At 36.6% G+C, this 13,273-nt stretch overlaps 1 long non-coding RNA gene across 1 annotated transcript; it reads right to left on the minus strand.

Annotated features, from left to right (window-relative positions):
* Positions 1–6,626: 6,626 nt before the first annotated feature.
* Positions 6,627–13,088, minus strand: LOC137398727 (uncharacterized). The gene is made up of 4 exons (XR_010979008.1): positions 12,936–13,088; positions 10,202–10,292; positions 7,614–7,756; positions 6,627–7,316 (listed from the first exon to the last, which is right to left on the minus strand). It is a non-coding gene; the product is annotated as an uncharacterized lncRNA (long non-coding RNA).
* Positions 13,089–13,273: the final 185 nt, after the last annotated feature.

A 13,273-nucleotide genomic window follows, 5' to 3' on the forward strand; every position in this document is an offset into this window, starting at 1 on the left:
ACAGATATAGCAACTCGTAAACTGCTGACCATGCATGGAGCACTCCACCCAAAATCTGATACTATTAGATTGTATCTTGATAGGAAAGATGGCGGTAGGGGACTCAAAAGTGTACAGCAGACAGTGAAAGAGGAGGAGCGAAGCATCAAAGCATATGCAGCCTCCATGGCCATCTCAGATAATTTGCTAGCTGAATTTCAATCGGCTGCTCTCACAACGAACCTATGCCCTGATGATGAGGAAATTGACTGGCATACGAAACCTCTTCATGGTGCTTACCACCAACAAATATCTAAGGTTGGCGATCTTCACCAGACATATATGTGGCTGAACAAAGGAAACCTAACGGCCAATACAGAGTCGCTAATCATGGCAGCCCAGGAGCAAGTGCTCCCAACAAGGCAACTCCAAACGAAAATCTATCACACTAGAGACGATCCTAGATGCAGACTGTGCAAAGATGCACCTGAGACCATCCAACACATCATCAGTGGATGCAGACAGCTAGCAGGGAACGCATACACTGAGCGGCATAATCATGTCGCAGGTATTGTGTATAGAAGTTTATGTGATGAGTATGGCCTTAATAAACCACAACACTGGTGGGAAGCTCCTGGTAAGGTCAATGAAAATGACCGCGCTAAGATCCTCTGGGACTTCTACATCCAAACTGACAAGCATGTCCTAGCAAACCAACCAGATATAGTGGTGGTAGACAAGGAGAACAAGAGGGCTACTATAATAGATATAGCAGTACCCAATGACTACAATATAGCCAGCAAAGAAAAAGAAAAGGTAGAAAAATATCTCCCTCTTGGAGAAGAAATTGAAAAATGCTGGAATGTAAGAACAACCGTAATCCCAGTAGTGATTGGGGCACTGGGCGCAATAACACCGGCGCATAAAATGTGGCTTGCCCAAATACCAACAACAATCAACTCAGGTGAGTTGCAGAAAAGTGCGCTATTGGGAACAGCTAAGATCTTGAGACGAGTGCTCAAACTCCCAGGTCTCTGGTAGGAGACCCGAGTTAGAGCAGAATTTACCACCCATACGGGGTATCCGGGGTGAGGAAACAATTTTTTTTTTTTTTTTTTTTTTTTTTTTTTATATATATATATATATATATATATAGATATATATATATGTATATATATATATATATATATGTATATGTATATATATATATTTATATATATATATATATATATATATATATTAATCTGTGTCTAAGTGTAGTCCTGTTATAGCAATGATAATAATTACCATCTAGCTTCAGGGCTCATAGCCTCACTAGCTGAATGCCTGGCATTGCAGGGGTAATAAAACAACTTATAAACAGTTGCAGATAATGTACTGTAATTGTAATGTAGTAGGTAATGTAGTGTTTATAAGCAGTTCTATTACCCTTGCAACGCAGGGCATTCACCTAGTAATAAATGAAGCGTTGTGCATGTCTTGACAATGTTCTAATGAACTGGAATGTTTTGCAGAGATAAATTATTCATATTAGCAATGAGCATATTAGTCTTATTAGCAATGAACAAGATGAATGTTTGAAATATGTGACATATTATCTGAAAACCCACCTCAAAGAAGAATAATGGCTAATTTTGTGAATACTTTTTACAGAAGCAGCGGACCATTTTAACCTTAGCTCAAGTGTTGTTTTTGTAGGCCCAAATTTATTTTGGCTTAGTTTAACTTTAACTTAAGTGACCTCATAACACCTTTCAGAGGTACATGTATATGGTTTCATTTGATACCATGCCTTCAAAGTTTGCTCCATAATCGAATTAAGGGCAAGTCAGTTAATGTCAACTCATGCATACCTCAGATGTTTAGATTTGTCACTCTGTAGCTTTTAAATGAAGTAGACGTATTAAAAGTGATTGTTAAGTATCCCTACCATAACTTTGCTAGTAGATGAACTAGGAAGCCTCATACTAAGTCATACACTGAAAAGAAGAAAAGCGATGAGACATGATCAAAGTCAACTAGCATTTGCAATGATTGGTGAAACATGTTTATTCATATAGAAGAGCAATAAAGGTGAAAAATTCAAACAGCAAGCAGTAAGCGCTGTAAAATAGTCAGCTTGTCTGAGGTTGGGTGAACAAAATCCTCCATAACATGACAAAAGCAATCACAAAGATTCTGTTATAAATTCTGCTGATGTTCCAAGCTTTAGCTGCGGGTAACAACATCTGTAAGGGCAAAAGCTTACAAAGATGTTTGATGTCAAAGATAGTCAATGAGTCCGCCCAATGCACTCGTGCAACTGCATCAAGCTTCGAAAATATAAATTCTAACTGTTTACATGTTTCAAAAAACAAATAAGTCTGGTAAATCTAAAATTTTACTGTGCAATCATCGGTGGAGTTGTAGGAAGTTGCAGCTATGTGATTGCAGCCAATTTCATGTGCAACTAAAATTGATAGTAGTTGCTGCAGTGTAAACACACTGTAAGACATTTCCACTGTAAGCCTATTGAGTGATGTCATAGCGAAGAGGCAAACTGGTAAACATGACTAAAATAGTAAACTTTTGATTGATTACTGTTCATGCAGTCATAGAGCTTACTCCATGAATAATACCTACTTTGGGACAGCCATAGCATTGCTCAATGAGCGAATGATGGAGATGCGATGCACATGAGACTGGTGGGTTTAAATATACCATAGTCATCTATTTTGGCAGCACAACTAAATGTCTGGCCAGGTGTTTAGTTGTTAAATGTTGACTTGCAACAAAATTCACATTACCGTTATTTGATATGAAAATATTCACTATGTCTTACTCTGTTGTGTTGTAGGTGCAAAAGATGTGGAAATGTGATTACAAGCTCTTAAAAGCTCAAAAACGAACATAAAATCGCAGCCCCACGAGACCGCCGTAGTTTGGATTCCCTTTCCAAAACGGCTCAAACGTGATGTAGTTGTGAGAGATGGATTTTGTTTACACTTTCATGCAATCTTATTCGTCAAAATGTTTTCACAAATATACTTCACGCATTCAATCAAACTATGTCTATTGTTCTTACGCGTCAGTTTTATCATCATTGTAATGCTGTCACTTTTAGCACTGATATCTTATAACTTATCGCAAAAGTTCATTAAATATTTTAACCTTACCCCGAAGGAGTACATATCATTGTCTGATAATCATGACGAGCCTGTTGGTCACCTTTGATGATCGAAAAGCGCTGCAAAATTTATTTGCGAAGTGTTGGGTCACATTATCAGATTATGACTTGCCAATTAGACCAGGCCGAAGCAAAACTGTAAAGTAGTGAGCATCTATATTTGATATGCGGTCTTTGGTAAAACCCAAAGTGTTTGTCATAAACTAATACTACGATAAGTTTTATATTGAGCTTTGTATTGGCCTTTCAATTCGCGTGAGAACATTCGTGACAAGACATTAACCAAACTTCGTGGTTACGTCATCGAAATAAAGTGATTCTAAGCTATGGCGGCTTTTCGTTTTTGAGCTTTTAAGAGCTTGTAATCCCTTTTCACATATTTTGCACCTACAACATAACAGAGTAAGACAAGGTGAATCTTTTAATACCAAATAACTGTAATGTGAATTTTATTGCAAGCCAACCTTTGACACAGCTGCAACTATAATGGAAGACAGCTTCAAAACAGTGCCATTATATGTTGTAGCCACAATAAGTATCAAAATGATTAATAAAAATTTGTGTGTATTTCTATTTTCAGAATGGCTGTAACATATATGCAACATTCCAAAACATTATGGTTAGGATGATGGCCCATGCGCCGCACGGTGAGATGGCATAGATAGTCAACGCAAAGATAGTCAACGGACTGAGCTCGTGTTAGCAGTCAGACATCCTCAGCCTGTGTAACAGTCTTTGACAGTGAGACCGTCTACTGTAGTGCTATTTGAAGGATGTGATTAATTCACTCTTCTCTAGAGCTCAACTAGAGAAGAGTTCAACATGCTAGAGAATTAACAGACAATAGCTGCGTTTCCATGACGCTCATAATTTGCAAACTGAGCCAATCCACAAGTTATCTGCGTCATAGAAACGGCATAAATCCGCAAGCTAAGCGAGTTTTGCGATCTACAAAACATTATCGAATCCATTGTTCTTGCCAATTATGGAAACAGCACTAGTGTTATTAATGTGCATTAGAATATCGATGACAATCACATTAAAAACATTTTCACGATTCAGTCATTTTTATTTCCATTTCAGCAGTCTCAATGTGCCAACCTTCCGAATCATTGCTGCTAAGTTAGCTGGGACAAGACTGCTTGGCTATTTATTGAGTCATTAATTAGGCTAGTATTTGACCTATGAGGTCAAGCCTGGTGTTAAATCCACATCAGCAAGTGTTTATTGAAACGCTCGATTGCAGAGTACAGTGTGTACATAGCACAATGCCTAATTATTCATATTCTCTGATTGTAACGCGCAGTCACTCGTACTAATTCCTCATTGAAGTTGAGAGCACTTTTGCAGGATTTTATTACATTCAATTTACTCTTTTCTACATTTCAAGTGAACTTAGGTACAATACACCAACATTTTACTCAATCGAGGCCTGCATTTGTTTCACCTATGTTGTCATTTAAGTTCTTTCTATTTTATTGTTTGCATTCAAAACTTTAGCACAGAATAGAAAACCATTTTAATATTTAACAATGCTCTTTAAAACACAAACAAAATTATTATTAATGAAGTATCCTTATTCAGCTTTAGTCTTGCTTCATGCAATGAAAACAACTTCTCTACAAGATATCACTGTTTTCTGCAACAATGCTTTATTCAGTTGCAGAATTAAAAAAAAACTTTAGATAGGTTATTTTAAAATCTAAGCAAAAATCTTTAGCTGTTTTATGGTTATAAAATACCTGCAAATTTTCCAAATGTATAAAAGGAAACCTTATTGCAAATATCGTTCACAATAAACGAGCTGCTCTGTTTAAAGATCGGTCTATTGTTAGGGCAATGTTAAAAGGACTATAACTATGTTTCCATGGTGCGCAGTACTGCGATGCAGCCCCCTCCGAAGTCGAAGGGATTCACACGTTACCATGCTGCGCAGCGGTTTTCAGCAAATTAGCCAGAGAAGAGACATTGTATAAATCGAATCGCCTGATGGAGAAATTGAATCGATCATGGATACCGAACATCAGAAAAGGTCTTTTTATGCTTCTGTCATCATTATACTTTTATTTACAATACACAATCACAATGTTTTACAAAACTTAACACAATTTTTGCAAAGTAATATATTTTTAATAAGAATTTTTTAAGCAATATATTATTTAAACGTTATTTAGGACGTGCCTCCTGTTTCTCGAAAGGTGTTGGCATCGATAACAAAGTCTGGGAAAGTAATCACCTCATCCTTGTGAGCGCAGACCATAATTAAATATAGGTGAAAGAAAATCAGATTAGAAAAAAACAAGATTAGCAGGATAGCTTTTGTACTATTTCATGGCCCTCGAAGAATCCGTTTTCATGGCATGGGAGATATGTGCAGCCACTGCGCAGTTGCTGTTTCCTTGTTGCAAATTTGCACAGACTTCGCACTGATCAGTGCGCAGTGATTTCAGTGCGAAGACGCCGTTTCCATGATTCGGAAAGGGCGCAACTCCGAAGCACTGCCCATCATGGGAAAATAGTGTATGTCAAAAACCCTCCTAAGAAGGTTGAACTGGCTAATTTTGAGCACCTAATATTACTGCTGCAATATTTGGGTAGCCCTTTTGCTAGATTAATTAAACGCTCATGCTCCAATATTGTTCGATTCATTTTGGTTCAGTTAATGTTTGTTCCAGCTGTGTCAAGCCATTTTTAGTCCTAATAGTCAAAATAGTCCTATAAAACCACGGGTTCGCTGTAAGCCTCATAAGGACACAACAGAGAGCATTTAAATCCAAATTGCTGATTACAGCTGATGTCTGATCAGAACTTTGTAGGATAAAAATAAACTAACTTGAATTGCATAAAATTTGCAAAGTTCTCACAATTGTATTCACATAGTTAAACAGCTGCAAAATGGCTGAAGACTGTTTTGCCATAGATATGTTGGAGATTATATTCATGACCAGGGGAGTGTCCTACTACATGACTGACCCTGACACTATATTGAACTCATAAGTGATGTTACCACTTATACCCCATACAGAGTGAAGTAGCAGGGATAGCTCAATATGTATGTGTGCCTGTGTGTGTTGGTCTGCGTACTGCTACTCATGTTTAATTCTCAGCTTGACCTTTGGTGTATTTTAAATGCCAATGCGCTGGCTGAAGCTCACTACCCTTTCTTGAAGGTGACATTTACGAGCCTATTAGCTATAGGAGACTGGGCAATGCAAAGCCGTGATGTCCTACATAAATAACCGCATGCTTTGTGACAGAAGGGCAATGCTTTGTTCACTTGCAGCTGGTCAGGCAAGTGAGTCATCATTGTTTACACTGAAAGAATCAAGAGACATTTTTGTTGCTACATGTGATTCGATATAACTACTAAAGCACACAAAATATTTGTTTCAAATTTTAGATACAACGCTTATACACTATGTATTTCCTACCCTGCAAATTTATAAACATAAAGTTGAATATTTCATATAAAAAGTGCGAGTCAAAGTGTATATTGATGCACATGTATTCCAAAAGATATTGCAAAATTATCAATGTTGCCATATGCTATGGGCTAACATGTCAGATAGCTAGGTGTACAAACTGATTTCAAATGCATACACACTGGTACATCGTACGCTGATTGCAGTCTGCCATGAATATAAATGTTGGGTCTTGGGTGTTATGCAAACAGCATCAGCAAACTCGTAGAAAACAAACGACAAATGGTACACTTTTCTAGACATACTGTGAAAGGCTACACATGACTAAAGACGACCAGTCGGCTGAGCCTTGATCTGAGATTCCCTTGTTAGCTGCTACCTTTGTAGCCTCCTGATGAATTATAATCCTGAAATATCTGGAGGTGATATTTTAACTAACGTTGCGCTGTGCAGTGGAACGAGCATGGAAATCCCTGATGCAAATTGCTTTGTAAAACCGATGAAAGAGTTTTAGTGACCACCAGCTTGTGTATGTCTGCAGTGATTCCTTGTAAGTCGACACCCTGCTGTATGCTCAGTTCTGAGCCTAGACATATCTTTGTGATGACAGGATGAGGTGTAAACAGACCACCTCTATCTTTTACACTGATTAGTATCGCATCATCCCCTGATGCGTAAACCTGGACAGGAGGCTATAAAGCTGGTGCAGTCATTGCAGTTGAGTTTTAAGCTCTGTACCTCATAACCTGCTAAATAAATATCATATGCTAATATTATTATAAAAAGCATATGTATCAACCATAAAATAAATTTAACTACATATCGCTGATCTGCTGCAGTATTATTTCAAAACACTCTGCTTTCTGTATATCTGCTTTATACACTAACAATAAGTGAAAGTAGCTAATACCAAAAGACATTTATATACCCAAATTATGCGCCACAATATGAGCAGCCATGCAGTTTAGCATATGCAGCAAGGCTGCAATGTGTGCCAGATATTTTGTTTTGTAGAAAACCTGGATATATTGGTCATATTTACCTACCGATGCACTCCACTATGTTCGAGCCAGACCTTGACAGTTCGATTTCCAGCTGTTCGCTTGATTCCAAATCATCATGGAAGTCATCGTCACCTTCTACATGACTCTTTCTTGGTTTAGATGAGAGAAGTAGAGGCAGGAGCCATCTGTGTCATTAAAATCAAGTTTTAATTGCATAACACAATTGCAAAGAATGCTATTTTTAATAAATTTCGGTAGGTCTCAGGATCTTTTCATGAGTGACATCGGAATACTGTGCCAAAATTTTCCAAACCAGCCATTGTACCTACCACTTAGATTTAATAGCAATTAATTTTAAAAATATTATTAAATTCACATAAAAGCTTTGCATCCATAAAGCTGGTTGCCGTATGACATTAAATAATACTCAGCATTTAGGTGGCTGAATGGCATGTAGTAGAGTCGCAAGTGGTGATAAGTGAGCATGCTAGTCACAGTAAATGTAATTAACATGGGCTAGTTAAGTTGAATCAAAAAGTACTAGAAACAGTATTGCTGTTTTTCTAGCAAAAAAGCCATTTTAAAGCTGATCCAAAAAATAGGTGCGAGCTTAGCAACAAGGGTAGTTACCATTTTTAGAACACATTCTCCTATTCTGTAAAATATTTGATTGTTAATGTGTTTGCTTGCAGATTTCGATGCCATCTACCAAGTCCAGCATACTAATAAGTTAAGACGAAGAATCATAGTGCTATACTTTTAGAATTATAAAATAAAACACATTTGTCTACCTTTGGGTTGTTATGTATATATTTGAGTTCCATTATAACATGTTTTATAGAGAAAACAAATAAAGCAATTGAGGATTTCAGGCCTATGCCAACAATAATAAGTCTGACAAATATACTAATGCTCAGCAAACCAAGCCAATCAATGATTAACCAGATTTTTGAGAATACAATAGAAACACTCATGAAGAGATCTGCCATCTTACAATATTCAGTTATGAGATACACAGTTTTACAAGCAACTTGTGTGGAGTATAGTATGGAAGTTAGTGATGTACTTGCGGTTATTATACAATGTATATAGTTAAAATCAATACACTCAGATTTTCAACAGTTTTGCTGGAAACAATTTGCTGTTAGAAAGTTGCTGGCAGCAAAATCACAAACTACTATCTACAACCACCACAAACATGCTGCTTCAGTAATGAACTTGTCAATTGAATAGTTGACTGATGACATAGAAATTGTAATGACCCTCTGTTTAAAGGATTATTAACTATAAGTGCTGGATTGGTGGTTCAAGTAGTTGGTTTTTGATTTGTCAATTTATAAAGGACTGTATTTTAGGTGTAGATTTAATGTCAAAAATTAGACTGGTTTGTTTTAGTTAAAAAACTTTAAAACAGAATATATTTATTAAAAATTCAAACTTTCAATTGCAAAAACATAAAATATATGAAGGCTAATCAAGTCAATGGCCGATGCTCATTGCGCAAGTCTAAAAATATAAAGAGTGATACAAGAGCAGAGTGATACGTAGAGCGTGAGTAAAATATGGAGTTCGAATTGTTTCTGATCTACACAGGCTTATATATGTTTGCCTAATCAGTCAGGCAATCGTCACATCCGTAGATCACAGACGATTGGGCGCTGCAAAGCTTCCTAGGCAGTAAGGCTAGCAAGTAGCCTGGGCATGGCTCTCGTGGGGATTGGGAGAGAGAGCCTGGGACACATCGCAACACGCGGAGAAGACAACTCTAAAAGCCGACTTCTGAAGTCGCTAATATCACAATCGTTATTTCCGAAGGAGTATCATGTGACGGTCTTATTTATGATCTACGCGAGTAATATGTATTATTTTTAATCTGAATTGGCAGCAAACAAATGCTGGTTAGTAAGTATGAAATGTTGGTTGCATAATAAATCAATAACGACAGTTATATTATTTCATATGTTCAATTCATTATGTTTTGATTTAATTATAATAAAAAATTGAATCAATTGAATAAAAAAATTCACAATAACAACACAAACATAGCAAACGAATAGCAATAGAACAACAAAAATGAATTGCACGCTGCTAGTAAAGAAAAGTTTATCTAGTAAAAAGTAATCTCAGTTTTATTTTACTCACGAGTATTATTATTCGCGACAGTTATTATGAACAACTCGGATCTACCACTGCAAAACGGTGCCATCTGAAAGCAAATACTCTTTCCGAAGCCAGTAGGAAGAACTACAAATTGGTCAAGACCTGCGATAATATGTTGTAAAGCTTGAGACTGTTTTGGTCTCAGTGTGACTATGCCTAGCTTTGATAGTAACTTTTGAATCGCTTCATTTTTATCAGTATAGGAAATGAAACTGCTAACGTGAAAACGCAAGAAAATAGTGGCCTATGGTTCCTATCGTTTTATTATCAAACGAGGTATTTCGTAACCACCCAGCCTATCAAAAAAATAGCGCTTTTTACTAGATCAAGTCACGTTACCGTGACAATAGGCTTTTAAACGCGCCACATCTAATACATCGTGAGATACGAATCTAACGACACGCTTCCATTAGTATCAGTCTGAGTGTGATATGTAACATATGTCGCTCGTTTTGCAGAAGTTATCTTACCTTTTTTTCGCTATGTGTCCCAGGCTCTCTCTCCATATCCACCACGAGAGCCATGCCCCGGCTAGCTAGCAAGAGTCCAGAAAGCTGTTTCCTAATCACATCAGAAATGGGTAAATAAAAGGGGATGAGTGGTTATGTAAGAGGTGTATAATACTCTTAAGACAGGATGCATAAATACTAATATAGAAGTTGAATAACATGATGAGTTCCTTTGTTTCACAATGACAAGTATTCATGGGGTGTGTAACTAGAGATTACAAATGCTGGTCGCTTCACAAAATGGCACCACAATGCACGATTATATTAGCTCAAAATTCAAAGGCAGACACTACCACTGAAGCTGCAATAAATTGTGATTACAAGCTCTTGAAAGCTCAAAAACGAAAAGCCGCCGTAAATTGGAATCTGTTTATTTCTCTGACGTAGTTCTGACAGTTTGGTTATTGTCTTGTTACGTGATGTTCTCATGTGAATTGAAAGGCCAATAAAAAGCTCCATATAAAACCTATCGTAGCACTAGTTTATGACAAACACTTCGGGTTTTACCGAAGACCCCATATCAAATATAGATGCTCGCTACTTTCAATTTTGTTTTGGCTAGATCTAATCGTCAAGTCGTAATCTGATCATGTGACCCAATACTTCGCAAATAATTTTTGCAGCAATTTTCGAATATCACATGTGACCAACAGGCTCGTCATGATTATCAGACCATGATATGTACGCCTTCGAACTAAGGATAGAAAGTTTAACGACTTTTTACGGTAAGTTATAATATATCAGAGCTAAAAGTGACTGCTTTACAATGACGATAAAATAGACGCGTAAGAACAATAGACCTAGTTTTATTGAATGTATGAAATATATTTGTGAAAATATTTCGACGAATGAGGTTGCATGAAAGTGTAAACAGAAACCATCCTGTAACAACTACGTCCCATTTGAGCCGCTTTGGAAAGAGAATTCAAACTACGGTGGTCTCATGTGGCTGCGATTAACTGTTGGTTTTTTAGCTTTTAAAAGCTTTTAATCACATTCCCATATAATTTGCACCTACAACACAACAGAATAAGACATGGTGAATCTTTTGATATCGAATAACTGTAATGTGGATTTCGTTGCAAGTCAACCTTTAACAATAGGTCATATATAACAATCTTATTTTTTGTTCATGAAATGACGAGAACACCTATTGTAGGTTTTCGTAAACAGTGTTAAATAATACAGTGTGATATTCACTGTTCTTTTGAAACCTTTGGCTCAGTTTTTGTCGTTGCTTGTCACAGTAGATATTACAAATAATTAACAAAACAATGAAGTGTTCAGTTATTGTTATTAGCTTGCTTATATGACATTGTCAATTTACTAAACAAATCTTCCTTTTGCAATTACAAAATAGTTTGCGCCCATCTGGGGCATTGGTCAGTAATGACACAAGAAACAACCATCGTAACCGAGCCTGTCAACTTGCAGAAAATTCTCACATAGATGATTTATACAGCTTGAAGGCAATTACACGGCTATATCAAACAGTTAGTTCACATACCCGTTGAAATGATTGTTGTATTGTCAGATTTGCTCTTTACAAAATAAGAAAAAGGGGGATGCACCTTCAAAAAAATTTCCAAACCTTTATGCAATCTTGTTGTTGAATTTAACTCGAAGAGAGATTATCTTATTTATATCAAATTGTAAAAATCACAATTAGATAAATTACAGAAATTAAAAATTAAAGTTACTACATGGTCATGTCATAATAATTAGTCTACATGTATCTGCTAGAATAGACCATGGATCCGCATAAAGTTACTTCCCCTTGGCAATGCTTAAATAATTTTGGCAAAGGTAAATTTTCTTAGAATTGTGTAACATATTAGCAGACAAATCACTGAAAATTATGTTTTTTTGCAAGGAATGTTAGAAGTGAAAAGGTTGCTTTGCTTGTTGTCTGATGGATTATTTTTGGACTCAACAAAGTTTCATGCTGTAAATAAAAAATGTTTATTGAGTCTTGACTGACAACTTGCAACTTCGTTTTTCTTTTCAGTCAGTACAATAAATAGTTATGTAACATAAACATGATGTACTGCTCACAAAAAAATCACCTCAAAATCTCTTTCTCATAAAAGAGTCTTCAACTTATTTACTATGTAATTCATTTTAGGTTGAACATAATTAATTTGTATCAACAAAAGCCATTCAAACAGCTGCTCACAAAATGGGTCAGACCAAACAAGGCAAGTCTCCGTCAGATGCGATGAAATTCGTATGCTCTCTACGAGCGCGTTTCAGAGCTTTTGTGCTTATAGATGTTGGGAATCATCCGCAATTAACGTTTCACATGAAATGAATACAAATGCTATATATATAATACTTATAAGAATCCTTTACTGTCAGTTTCACATGAGCACACACTACAATAGTCTCCATACTAAGCATTTGAACCAAGAAAATTTGAATCCATTCACTTGTAGCTACAAAAAGAGAACCAAACCACATAATATAAAAAAGCTCCAGTGAGGGGCTTCCGTCTGATTTAAATTGTCTGTAAGCCCCACAGAAGGGCTTATAGTAGTGCATGAGTTAAATCGGTCACCACAAGGCAAATATGGTATTCATTATTCGATATCAAGTTGATTTCAACCCTTCGGGCACCATTTTTGCAGGTCTGCGAGTGTGCAGTGGCTTTGTGTAAGGCAGTTTTGTAACTAATCAACAATTTGAGGTTTCTTACCAAATAGCGTCAAATCACGTCCATTAGTAGTGAATAAATCACTCGGCAATATTTATTCAGAACTCTTTTAGCAGTTTTAACACAAAATCATGAGTATAGGCAGCGGTAACCACATCGGTAGTTTCAGAAAAAATCACCAACTTGTCTGAATCTCCAAGGTAAAAGCTAGTTCCCATCAGAAAAGTCGTGCGCCCTAGGCATGCGGTATATACGGTAGAAATATCCCATCAGAAAAGTTAGAGCGGACCGAAGACTTTTCTGATGGGATATTTCTACCGTATATACCGCATGCCTAGGGCGCACGACTTTTCTGATGGGAACTAGCAGGTATTCGGCGT

Source organism: Watersipora subatra, chromosome 6 (genome assembly GCF_963576615.1).
Source record: "Watersipora subatra chromosome 6, tzWatSuba1.1, whole genome shotgun sequence".
In the NCBI taxonomy this organism is placed as follows: domain Eukaryota; kingdom Metazoa; phylum Bryozoa; class Gymnolaemata; order Cheilostomatida; family Watersiporidae; genus Watersipora; species Watersipora subatra.